Raw genomic sequence first — 13111 nt, 5'->3', positions numbered from 1 at the left:
CTGTAAGGATCATATCAAAGCATCTAACTAGCCTGAGCTGACACTGTGCATTCAAGGTGACTTGATTTCATGGTCTTGGTATTAAATTAAAGTGAAATTTATATAAAAGTCCACCTGAAATTCAATACAGAATCCAGGTGCAGGGATTGTAAAATAGTAATTACTCTGGGGTTCTTGGCACGGACAGGTGGATCAGATCAAGTTAGTGTTACCTTATATCACACTGCTGCTGTTATTTCAACTTTGCAGCCACTTACTGATATTTGCACCCATCATATTTAATCTGTAAATATGTAGTCAATCGATATAATGCAGGGAAGTTTGAGTAATGGAAGTTGATGGATATAAATGTGCTTTTGTGTCTCTGATGGGAACAAAAGTTCTTTGTAGGAGGCAATAACTGAGGAAACTCTAATCCAGTGGACGGCTCACTGTTCCATTTATTTCAGGACTTGATTACGCTTCTGGTTTCCCCACTGGAGCTCCTTGCCAGGAAATGGGGTGCTGCAGGAAGAAAGCATCCTCTGAGCTTGCCCTCCCTCTGCCCTTCCACCTTGTCCTTTCCTGCGCCAGCTCCTCCAGCCTAGCATCTGCAGACTTCCCAGACCCTGCGCTCCAGTCAAGCTGTTACATTCCTCCGGACTGCTGCTCAGATCGTATTATCTAAGAAAGGAATCCCCCATGTTTAAAGGCATAAAGCATGCAATATTTCAGTTGCATAATAAATCATTTTAGTCTGACACTACGCCTCAGCCCTTTAAACTAGTCAAATTAGAGCCGTAAAACTGGAAACTGTCAGAAGAAACCGAGTGACACCCCTTTCAGTGGTTAAAGCCTCGAGTCCTCAGAGTTTTCTTACATTTCTCCATAAAATCAGGCCTCAGGTTGTTTTAGAAAGACATGGTAAATAATGTCAGTAAATAGTGTTCTGCTTATTCATAGATTGGGTTCATTTTTATTAAGCACAGTATTATTTTACTTGATAGGTTAATAGTAAAGTCAAATGTTAATAAGAAACATAGTTCCTCAAATCAGGGTCTTTATAAGGAATAATTTCACAGAGAATAGATCCACCTACATCTATCTCCAAAAGACTCAATTACATGACAGTTTAAAGCGACCTGTCTTTCTCATTAACAGAAAAAAGCATAGTAGAGGTGGCTGCTTTATTTTTAAATATATACTTAAGATAATTCCTAAATAGTCATTTGGTTTTATGTGAGTTGTATATTTTAGTAACCAAGCAACATTAAAAAAGATGGTGGCTTATGACAATGTGCATGATAAGAGTAAGAGTATGATGATAGAAACAACTTTTAATCAGAAGTACTGTCAAGACTTCTGTTCCAGGCGTATTGCGTTCTGTGTCCACACCCTTTCTAGGTGAGATATGACTTTTTTTCAGTCCTTGTAAAATCTAAATACTAAAAATACATAATGCTTACCATGCACATACATTGTTTACACTGGAACAGGCAGTAGTTTCCATTTTAGAAAGCCACAGTTTAGAGCAGCTCCAATGGATAACCAATATGGATCACATTTAAATCATATCTTAACACCCAGAGGAAAATTACTGTATATCCTGTCATGAAACTCAAAGAGACATCTTGCTTTTCTAAAGAAGGATTGTTTCCTTTACAGTGGTGGCTTAAGATTACACATTTGGTTCCAGAAAAGTTCCTTTTTTTTGGTCATAAAATTATTCTTTATTTATTTTTTTAAATTAATTTATTTTTGTTACAGATGTTTATCCTTTCTCCCCCACTGATTCTCCCCTTCCCCCACTCCCCGCCCTGTCCCCAGCTTTGTTGTCCATGTCCATTGTTCATGCATACATGCATATAAGTTCCGTGGTTTATCTTTATCTCCATTAGTATTCTCTCTAATTTCTGAGGTATAGTCCTAAACGTAACAGGCTTTTGTCAAGGGAGATAGTGAGCAAGTCTGTAACTTTGAATGCTAAATTGGAATGGCTTTGCTGTATCTTCAGATCTCTGAATCACTTTCCAGATTCACTTTCAATCAGTTAATACATCAATCAGGTTGCACTGTAAGACATCTACTATGCATGAAACAGGCAAAATTCCCCACGCCCAATTGAAATCTAACTGGGCCATCTTAACATACAAAATATATGTGACAAAAAGAATAAGGTGTGATATAATTGGAAAGGGCTAAATGAACTCATGGGAGTAAATTGGCTGCAGAAGTTGGTAAAGAATTCAAGACACCAACCCTTGATGAATGGGCAAAGAATGAAGAGGCAGGAGGAGAAGAAAGAAATTTCAGGATGAGAAAAAGACTGAGCCTTTGAGAAGTGGACCTGGCTGAGAATGTTCTGCAGAAATGGAAGGGATTGCCCTGACCAGAGTTTAAGGGGAAAAAATTGAGATTGTTTGAATGGGGGTAGATAACAAAGGATTTTGAAATTCTGGTAGTGAACAGATCTCATGCAGTTAGCATCTTATAGTGAACTTTTGTAGAATTTTCAGCAGGTACATAAAAACTATATGTAAAACATTTTGATATGATAGATTGAAATGGAGAGACATTGAGGTCATAGGACCTTGAATCAGTTAAAAGTTTGGTTTTCCTAATTTTCAGATAAACATCATAGCAAGGAATTAGCTGCCTGTGAAGAAATAAGTTGGAGAAGCCATCAAAATCAAAGGAAGAGATGTTTATTCTGAAGTAGCAATTATAGGAAGTATTAACAAGATTAGTGAAGTTCATTGGCTCAGCCAGAGAGGTGTACTACAAGTTTCCCAGCTGTGACTGGGCTACTCCCTCCTGCCACATTCAGGATCTGCAATCTGCTTGAGCGTTATCCTGTCTGGAACCCACTTCCTTTTCCATGCTAACTCTGACAATAATAGCACCTGATGTTTACAGTGTTTTTCACTTGTGACTTTGTGAAATGATTACCTTATTTTAAACATGGGATAAGAAGAAAGTGTTTTGTCCAATCATATAACCTGAAATAAGACACATATTATTGAGTACCAATTCTGGCCTTTGAGGTCTTTCTTACTGCTACAAAAAAAAAAAAAAAAAAACCACCCCAAAAACCAACAAAACAAACAAACAAAAAAACTCAGCCTGTCCAGCCGGTGGTCAGGACATATGCCCAGGTTGTGGGCCTGATCCCCAGTGGGGAGCATGCAGGAGGCAGCCAATTGATGTTCTCTCCCATCGATGTTTCTATCTCTCTCTCTTTCTCATTTCCTCACTCTATAAAATCAATAAAGGAAAAATAAAAATAAAAACAAAAAAACCTCAGCCTTTGAAGAACCAAAAGGAACTATAAAATATGGAGCTTAACTATGAAATGATTCCTGGGACTCCCTGTTGGGTGGTGGTGGCTATTCCTCCATTGACATGTCAGCCTATCGAATTAGGGATGAAGGTTGGCTGACATTTCATTCTTTTGTTCAGGCTTTTTCCAGTGTAGATTTATTATCTTTGAGTCTTATACCCTCCCACTGCGTACTGATGGAAAATTCACCCATTTTCTCCTTGGCTGTATGCTTAGTGAGAAGCACAGTTGAATGGCCTCTCAAAGGGTCTAAAATTTGGCATGAATGTGTGTTGTTTGCACACAGATTCTGTTTTGTAGGCAGAGTGCCCAGTTTCATTTACATTTTTGTTTATTATTTGTTTAGCATTCCACATGCTTTTTAGACTGCTGCTTTGTGACTATGAGCACATTTGGCTGCTATTCTGTAAAAGGGACAATGTCATTTAAAGACAGGGCATAGATCTATATCGACAATAGGATAACATTTACAATTCTGAGCCTTTTATGCTGTGCCATTTTCTGCTTGCAGAATATTTATGCCTACCCTGAGGAAAGAAGCCTTTCTTATGGAGAAAATAAGAAAAATTGGCAAGAAACACTATACCAGTTATTTATTGGGCTTTATTTCAAGTGATTTTAAAATAATTTGTTGGTAGTAGAATTTTTGGAATGTGTTTTACAGTCAGCTAACATACTTCATGTAGTAATGGGTATAAATTACTATTTGAGTGTGTGTGTGTGTGTGAGAGAGAGAGAATTTTCCCTTATTCTTTCCATGGCTGAACATAAATTACCAAAATAAAAAAATGTATTCAGTCTCCACTTGATAGGGGAAATATCATGAAACAGTCTCACGTAGACTAAGGTGCCCCCTCTACTATTATAAATCACTAGAAGGAGGTACATTTCTCTGGTGATTAGCTTCAATTAAATCTTACAAAATTGTATTTCCCTATTTATGACACTGTGATATACTACCATGGATGTCAAGATAAATAGAAATTTAATCAGGACAAACGGAGAAAGAGAATGACAGTCACAGTGAGCTATCTTTAAAAATAAATGGACCTTGCCCTGGCTGGTTTGGCTCAGCGGTTAGAGCGTTGGCCTGTGGTCTGCAGAGCCTCGGGTTCGGTTCCCGCTAAGGGCATGTGACTCTGTTGCAGTTCGTCCCCAGCCCTGGTTGGGTCGTGTGGGTGGCAGCCACTCGATGTGTCCCTTTCACGTCGATGTTTTTCTCTTTCTCTCTCCCTCCCACTCTATCTGAACAAAATATAAAAAAAAAGTCCTCCGGTGAGGATAAAAATAAATAAATAAATAAATGGACCTTTATTAAAGCAAGACATGCTGGGACATAAAGCGAGTCTTGGGCTTGCGCAGGACAGCGGGGAATGGAGACATGGCAGTGACGGATGCAACTGATCAGGTAGCCAAAGACAAGGTAACATGGCATGTTATTTAAAAACTTCTAAATTTTTCTGGTCAGTTCTGTATGGGGATATGATGAATTTATTGTTTACGTCCTTCTCAAATTTATTTTTTGAAAACTTACCCTGTGATGTGATCTTACTAGGAGGTGGGCTTTGGGGAGGTGATTAAGTTTGGAGGAGGTTGGAGCCCTCATGAACGGGATTAGTGCTTTTCTCGGAGTCATGAGAGCGGCAGAAACTGGCTCCAGGAGTGGGGATACTGCTGTGACAAATACCTGCCGCTGCCGAAGCAGCTTTGGAGCTGGGTACTGAGTGAAGGCTGGGAGAGTTTTAAGCCATATGCTAGAAAAACCTACGCTGCCATAGACAGACCTTGACAGGCGATTCTGTGAGGGATCTGGAGGTAGGAGGGCCCTGGGTAAGCGGCACCTCCGAGAGCCGCTAAGTAATCCCAAGCAGGGTTCGGGTAGGAATGTGGCAGCACAGGCCCTTTTCACGAGATCGCAGATAAAAATGAGGAGCATGTTTCTGGAAACTGGAGGAAAGGCGATCCTTGTTATAAAGTGGCAAAGGGCTTTTCTGATTGTGTTTGTGTTCTCCTGTTTTGCGGAAGGTCGAGCTTGTGAGTGAGGAAATTGGATATTTAGCGGAGGAGATTTCTAGGCAAAATGCTGAAGGTGCATCTTGCCTTCTGACCTCTTATGGTAAAACGTATAAAGAGAGAAATGATTTAAAGATGAAATTGTTAAGCAAAAAGTAGAACTAAAAGGTTTGAAAACTTAGAAATCCTGTTCAGAAGAGAATACAAAAAAGGAGGTGAAGCAGCTATTTGATAAGATTAGCATGTATGTGGACCAGGAACTACATCTGCCACCCCAGCAGGAAATTGTCAGTTGGAAGTGAAGAGGAAGGAGACAGGAAGAAGTAAAGGAAGGCTGTCAGAACTTTGGATTTTACAGGATAGGATCATAGAGCTATTTGGCTCTGAACCTGTGTTATCTTCAAGACAAGGAAAAATTACCCTGAAGGCTATTTAGAGATCATTAAGGTTGCTTTCTTGGTCTTTGGGGTGTGTGTTGGGGGGCATCTCTTTGTTTTTAAAAGGTCAGATAACTCTGCCCAAGTCTTGAGGGAGGCGCCATTTGGCAGAGTCCTGAGGATGCAGAACTGTTGGGGCAGAACCAATACCTCATGGGCCTAGAAGGCAGAGCATCAAAGCCAAACAGGATTATTCTTGGGCCTCAATGTCTAATAAAGTTCCCCCTGCTATCTTTTGGACTTATTTGGAACCTGTCATCTCTCCCTTCTTTCCTGTTTTTCTTGTTTTTACTTTTTGAAATGAGAATATCTCTTCTATCCCTGTCCCACTATTGGATTTTGGGAAAATATAATGTATTTGGTTTCACAGTTCCACAGCTGGAGAGGAATTTTGCCTCAGGATGAACAGTACTTCTAAGTCTCGCCCATATACCATCTAGGTGAAATTTAGATGAGACTTTGGACTTAGACTTTAGAGTTGATGTTGGAGTGAGTTAAACTTTTGGAATTGTTGGGATGGATTGAATGTATTTGCATGTGAGACAAATATGAATTTTGGAGGGATGCAAACATCTGAGGGTCGTGTTTTGCACTAAATGTCTATGTGCCCCCCAAATTTATATGTTGAAATCCTACCCTCCAATGTGATGGTATTAGAAGGTAGAGCCTTTGGGAAGTAATTAGGATTAGATTAGGTCATGAGAGTAGAAACTTTATGAGTGGTATTAGTGTCCTTTTAAGAGTCACGAGAGATCTTGATTCCTTTCTCTGCTCTTGCCATGTGAAGATGCAACGAGAAGCTGGCAGTCTGCAACCAGTAGAAGGGTTCTCACCAGAACTTGACCATGCTGAAGTGCTGGTCATGGACTTACATCTTCCACAACTGTGAGAAATTCATTTCTTTTGTTCAGAATTCTACCAGGCTATGGTACTTTCTTATAGGAGCCAGAACCGATTAAGATAGGGATAACCAGCCCTGGCTGGTTTGGCTCAATGATGAGAGCATCAGCCCATGGACCAAAGAGTTGTGGATTCAATTCCCAGTCAAGGGCACATACCTCACTTGCAGGTTTGATCCCCTGCCTCTGTCAAGATTGTGCAGGAGGCAACCAATTGATATGTCTCTCTCACATTGATCTCTCTCTCTCTCTCGTTTTATGTAGAAACCAATGGAAAATATCCTCAGGTAAGGATTAAAAAAAATAAGATAGGGATAACCACTGTTAAACCTCTTATTTAGACATAGACCATGGTCTTTTTATTTATGGCTTCTCTCCTCTCTCCCTTACCCTGTCAACTCTGAAATGGATGGAAGTAATAAGACCACCACCCTAATCTTGGTTTTATCTGCAGCATCACAAAGTTTGTAGGGAAGCTTGTCTAATAGCTTCAATATGGATATAGGTGTAATTAGCTTTCTTTTATGTAACAAGATTTCAAATTCCTGAATTCTCCATTTATTTAGAGTTTGACCACAGGCAGTCTTTTTCTTAAGAAAATTGTATTACTTTTTGTCTCTGCTTGAGACTACTTCACTGCAACACCAATTTAATGCAGAATTTTTAAAAACAAAACTGTTTACTAGAACTGTCAGTAAACAATAAGCAACCAGCATACTACAACATTCTTCTTTTTTCCATTTATTTACCTAAGGTTACAGTATTATTATTATTATTCCTCACTAGAGGATTTTTTTTCCCCCATTGATTTCTAGATAGAGTGGGAGGGAGAAAAGGAGAGAGAGAGAGAGAGAAAGAGAAACATCAATGTGAGAGAGTTACATCGATCGACTGCCTCCTGCACAAACCTAACTGGGGGGGGGGGGTCAAACCTACAATCCAGGTACTATGTGCTCTTGACTGGAAATCAAACCAGGGACACTTGGGTCCTCAGGCCAATGCTCTAACTGCTGAGCCAAACTAGCCAGGGCAGATTTTGTCATTTCTTAACAACAGTTATCAGATTTCCAAACTCCAATATCTAGGTCATCTCTGCCTTCACCTAGTTAATGTTACTTTTAGGTTGGTTATCCGATGCATTCTTCTCCTGGCTTTCAGATAGAGGTAGTTAATACAACTAACAAACACATGTATGGATACTTTTTACTTTTGTTAGTTTTCAGAGATATTTTAAAAATAATATACAGGTTACAAATTAGAAAAAAAAATAAAATTTGTTAAGTGACAATAAACATGGAGCAAAATTGATACTCTCATGCATGCATATTGGCAAAACCACATTTTACTTTAGTTGGGCAATATAAATCAAGACTCATAACACATTTTGATAGTCTAATAAAAGTTATTAAAAACATTTATGAAACAATAAATAAAATAAAAACAATGTGCATGATTTGTTTTCTATTGTTGCCAAAAATAAAAAAGCAACTTGAATAGTAAAATGAAGAAAAATGGATGAGAAAATTGTGATACATCTGTTCAATGAAATATTATGTAACTATTAAAATAATTAAGAAAACTATGTTGCTACATGAAAAAGTACTCATTATTTAATGTAAAAAATAACACAATGATTGCAGACAAGTGAAGTAATATAAGAAAAATTATTGGATGGGATTATAACAAAATGATCATAGTTGCTTTGTTGGGTGGTGAGATCATACTGTTCTCTTAAAATATCCAATTTTTTGTTCAGAAAAAATACTTAATGGTTTAGGGCCTATGCATTGACATGACTTACCTTTAAAACACAATAAAGTGTGCCTATATTATTAAATAGATTAAAAGGGGCATATGACTATAATCTGGTGGGCAAAATTAGACACATCATTCTATTTTTTTGCTTGGGGTTCTAAGCTACTTACAGAACAGCAGCTTTATTCTGTTATCCTTTATTTTCTACAATGTTTTTACTTAAACTCTTATACAAACTGCCAATAACAAACTTCTCAAAAAAATTATTAAGATAATATTTAGCAAATCTCCTCTAAAATTGGTCAGAATACAGTTTAAAATTATGTTTTCTTAAAGATACACACAAGCATTCCACAATATTACTGTAACTTCTAGATTTTCCATTTTCTATTCTTATTTTTTATTTTGCTTACACCGGACTGCTTTCATTTCCTTAATTCTGCCAAACGTGTTTAAAACACGTTTGTGTTTTTTTTTAGCATGGTCATAAAATGGCTTTTTTATGAGTAATGGAGAATGTCAATATAATTTTATAGGTAGAAGATCAAAAATAGAGTAGGTTTTAAAAAGGCATGTTTGATACACACATATTAATAAATTCCTCCAGTTGGGACCCTGTTACTTTAATTTAGTTAGGTCCACCGTCTTTTGTTTTTCTCGATGGATCTCTGATATATGCTATATAAGTCTATTCTTTTTCATTTCAATGCTATAATAAAAATACTGATTATAATTTTTTACGATGAAGTTTACATGCCACACATTTTTTCCTTCCAACCATGTGTCTCAAGATAATTTTTTTCTCTGAAAAATTATATTATCTTTCTTGGGGGAAGAATGCTTTTAGAAATTTTGCAAGATAGACTTTGTATTATTTTCTAATACTTTTTTCTGCAGTAATACCTATAATACTTGAGTTTGCTCACCATTATCTCTTCTTTATGTTACATTCTATCAGTTTTCTTTCTTAAAGATTTATCTTTATTGCTAAAAGTGTTACAGATGCCCCCCTCCCCCCCCATTGACTCCCTCTGCTCAGCTCCCCCCACACTCCACTTCCCCCCAGGCCTTTAGAGCACTGTGGTCATTGCCCATGGGTTATGAACACATGCATGTAAATTCTTTGGTTAATCTCTTCCCATCTCCCCACCCCTTCCCTCTGAAATCCAAGTGTGTGCCATGCTTCCATTTTTCTGGGTCTATTTTGTTCATCAGTATTTTGTTCATTAGATTCCACATATATGTGAAATCATGATATCTGCTACCTTTCATCTGTCTTCTTCATCAACCTCTGTCTCACGTCTGTCTTCCACCTACTGACTTTCACTGTTACTTAGTTTTTTAGTTAGTGTGTTTTATTTTTAAATTTCTTCCACTCTATTTACATCTATCATGCCTATATTCTCTTATCTGTGACCTTTGCATTCATACCTGCTTTTGCAATGATTCCTGTTCCTGACTCAGGATCTTTCTTAGATTAGGATGTAAATTTTACAAAATTTTTATCTGGTTTAGTAAACACTGGTATTCCTTCAAATATGTAGAATACTGACCCTTTTTACTTGTTCTGCAATAATTTTGCATCATCGTTGGGATTATTTAAAAACTTGCTATTACCTTTTTAGGAATCAATTCAGAACATGACATGGGCAGACAACTAATGTTGGTGATTTGCTCTGTTTATCTGGTTGATGTGGATGTTGTTTTTACTCAGTTAGGTGATGGTCACAGCTACTTAGATAAATTGCCTCCAATGTCTACAGAGCCAACCCCAAATTTATGTCTAATTCCAATCTAAGGGACAGACATAAAAACATCTTATAATTCCTTAGCTTGTTATTTTAACATAAAAATAAAGAAGAACAATGTATTTTTTAAATTGATTTTAGAGAGAGGAGAAATGAGAGGGAGAGAGATAGAAACATTGATGAGAGAGAACATCAGTTGGCTGCCTCCTGCATGCCCCCCACTGGGGATCAGGCCCACAACCTGGGCATGTGTCCTGACCAGGAATCGAACTGGCGAGCTCTTGGTGCATGGGTTGACGCTGAACCACTGAGCCACATGAATAACCATGAGCTTTCTCTTTGATTTTCTAGATCTCTCTTTTATTTTTAATTACAAAATGTGGTAAATATGATGAAGGGCAAGTATAGAGTACCGTTAGAGAACTGAGCATGCTATTGATAAGTGGCTAAGAGGATGAGTCTCTGAGTAAATGACATTTAAACTGAGGACTGAAGAATGAAAAAGGGTTAACCATGGGATGTGTGCATATGTGGTCATCAGGTGAGAGCCAAGAGGGTGAGGAGTCAGAGGGAAAGAACTTGACACAGATCTGATATCGGTGAGACAGAAACCACGCAGTGAAGGAGGTATGAAGCATGATTTCCCTACAGGAGAACCTGACCCACAGAGGTACTTTTTCTTGCTGTTTTATGTACCTTCTGTTTCAAGAGGGAGATCATAGGTTCTACTTTGTAATGTTTTCATGAGTTTTCAATCTTTAACAGCATATCTATAAGTATTTTTTTTGGCAGGTGGCAGAATTTGCTAACCAGCTGATACGTTAAGGAGAATCGATAAGTGGGCAAGCATTCCCAAAGCAGCGGCATGGTAACAGGACTTGAGTCGGACTAGGACAGTTATCGGGTTGCCTGGACACCTTCCCTAGATTTGATCAGTGTGACTTACTACGTATGCAAAGGCAAAGTGAGATCTGCACAGTGCCAGCTTTCTGTGTTCCTTGTCTCATCCGAAATTTCAGATGACAGGTGACACCAGCAAAGGACCACTCTGCCCTGCGCAGCGGCCTCTAACCCCAGCCAAACAGTTCATAAATGTACATAAAAGCCTGAAGCTGTGCTCTAAGGGATGATGAGAGGTAGAACATCCTGGGCTCAAATGAAATGGGGGAGATGGATGGGTACCAGCTTTGCAGTGGTCTTTCAGAGGCTGGGATGAGAAACAGTGACTATTCTTTAAGAGGCTTGCCTCTCCTTGCTCCAAAGGAGTCACCGGACTGTTCACCAAGACTGGATTAGAGGAGGGCAAAGGCTGGCTGTATGTGTAAGTGTGTGAGATCACCGGACACTGGCAGAACACCCTCCCTATAGAATCCCCAGTCCATTTTCAATGTTGCTCTAAAATGTGTCCTGTGTCCTTTATAATTACTGAAAGAATTGAAATAGAAAAATAGTGTAAATTAATATGATATCAGGCTGAAATGCCCAATCTTTCTCTCTAAATACATACACATATACATACATTATATACAATTTGTAAAGTGGAGGCATGTTCCCTGAGTGTTTGTTATTTAAGATGATTTAATGGAATCTCTGTTCTCTTATTAGGGAGGTGGGAATAATATCTAAATAATTTTAAGACTACAAAGTAATATATGGGCAGGTAAGCACAGAGATGTGTACAATTATAGTCCAGAGAAAGGAGTTCTCAGCCCTGCTTGAGGGACTTGGGAAAGACTTGTGAAAAACAGACCATGCAGGTTAATATCTAAAGGAAGCAGATGGGTTTATCTTGTAGTCCCAAGCTCTATTCTTGGTGTATAGTAAATGTCATGTGATGGGTGAGTGTGGCCAATGTTATGGCTAGAAACGAAGGCCAGAACAAGTCAATTTAAGGTCTTGCATAATGGTGCAGCAGTCTAAGTACTTTATATTTTGTTTTAGGGTGACTTTAGAAATGAAAATGGAAAGGGTAAGAGTATATTTATGCAGGAGATAGCTCTAGCAGGAGATAGAATAGATTTAACACAGCACCACCCCAAGAGAAAAAATCAATTCAAAACAAAATGAATAAAATAAATATATTCGCAGTTTTTTCAAAATGGAAATTGAGAATCGTATTCTAAAATTTATATAAAAATTCAAAAGACCATGTAGTTAAGATAGTCTTGAAGAAGAAAGGGTAGGAAGACTGCTTTAATGTATATCAAGGCTTATTATAAAGGTAATTAATTAAGAGGGTGTTAGGTTAACTGAAGAATAGACAAATACCCTAAAGCAACAAAACAGATAACCCAGAAGAAGACCCACATAGATATAGATACAGATACTTGATTTATACAAAAGTGAGCACTTCAGAGAAAAAGAAGAAAGAATGGTCTATTTGATAAAAAGTGTTGAGTCAATCAGATAACTATATGGAGGGAGAGGCATGACCTTTAGCTCATGCCTTATTGAAAAATATTATTACCAGGTAGATTTTAAATATAAATGTAAAAGAAAAAGCAAAAATAAAGATAACATAGACTGTCTTTAAGATTATTGGTATGAAATAGTTTTCTGTCTTTAAGATTACTGGTATGAAATAGTTTTTTTTTTTAAGTAAGACATAAACACATTAATCATAATTTATTAAACTGACTATTTCAAAATTAAGTACTTTGTAATTTAAAAAAACCCATACCATTTGAGAGAGTATAAAAACAGGCTACAAAGTGGGAGAAATATTTACATCACCTATAACTGAGCCCCAAAATATAAAAGACTATTACCAATCAATAAGAGAAAGACAGACAGCCCAGCATGGAAAAAAGCAAGAGATTTGAACAAACACTTCACAAAAGAATCTCAAGGGCTGACACATATGTGAAAAGGTATTGATACCATCAGAGTTTTGGATGGAAAAACAGACGCCACATTATGTATATCAGGTATGAAGGGTTT

The sequence above is a fragment of the Molossus molossus genome, unplaced genomic scaffold, assembly GCF_014108415.1.
Source record: "Molossus molossus isolate mMolMol1 unplaced genomic scaffold, mMolMol1.p scaffold_m16_p_10, whole genome shotgun sequence".
NCBI lineage: Eukaryota > Metazoa > Chordata > Mammalia > Chiroptera > Molossidae > Molossus > Molossus molossus.
This window is presented reverse-complemented; position numbering follows the sequence as displayed.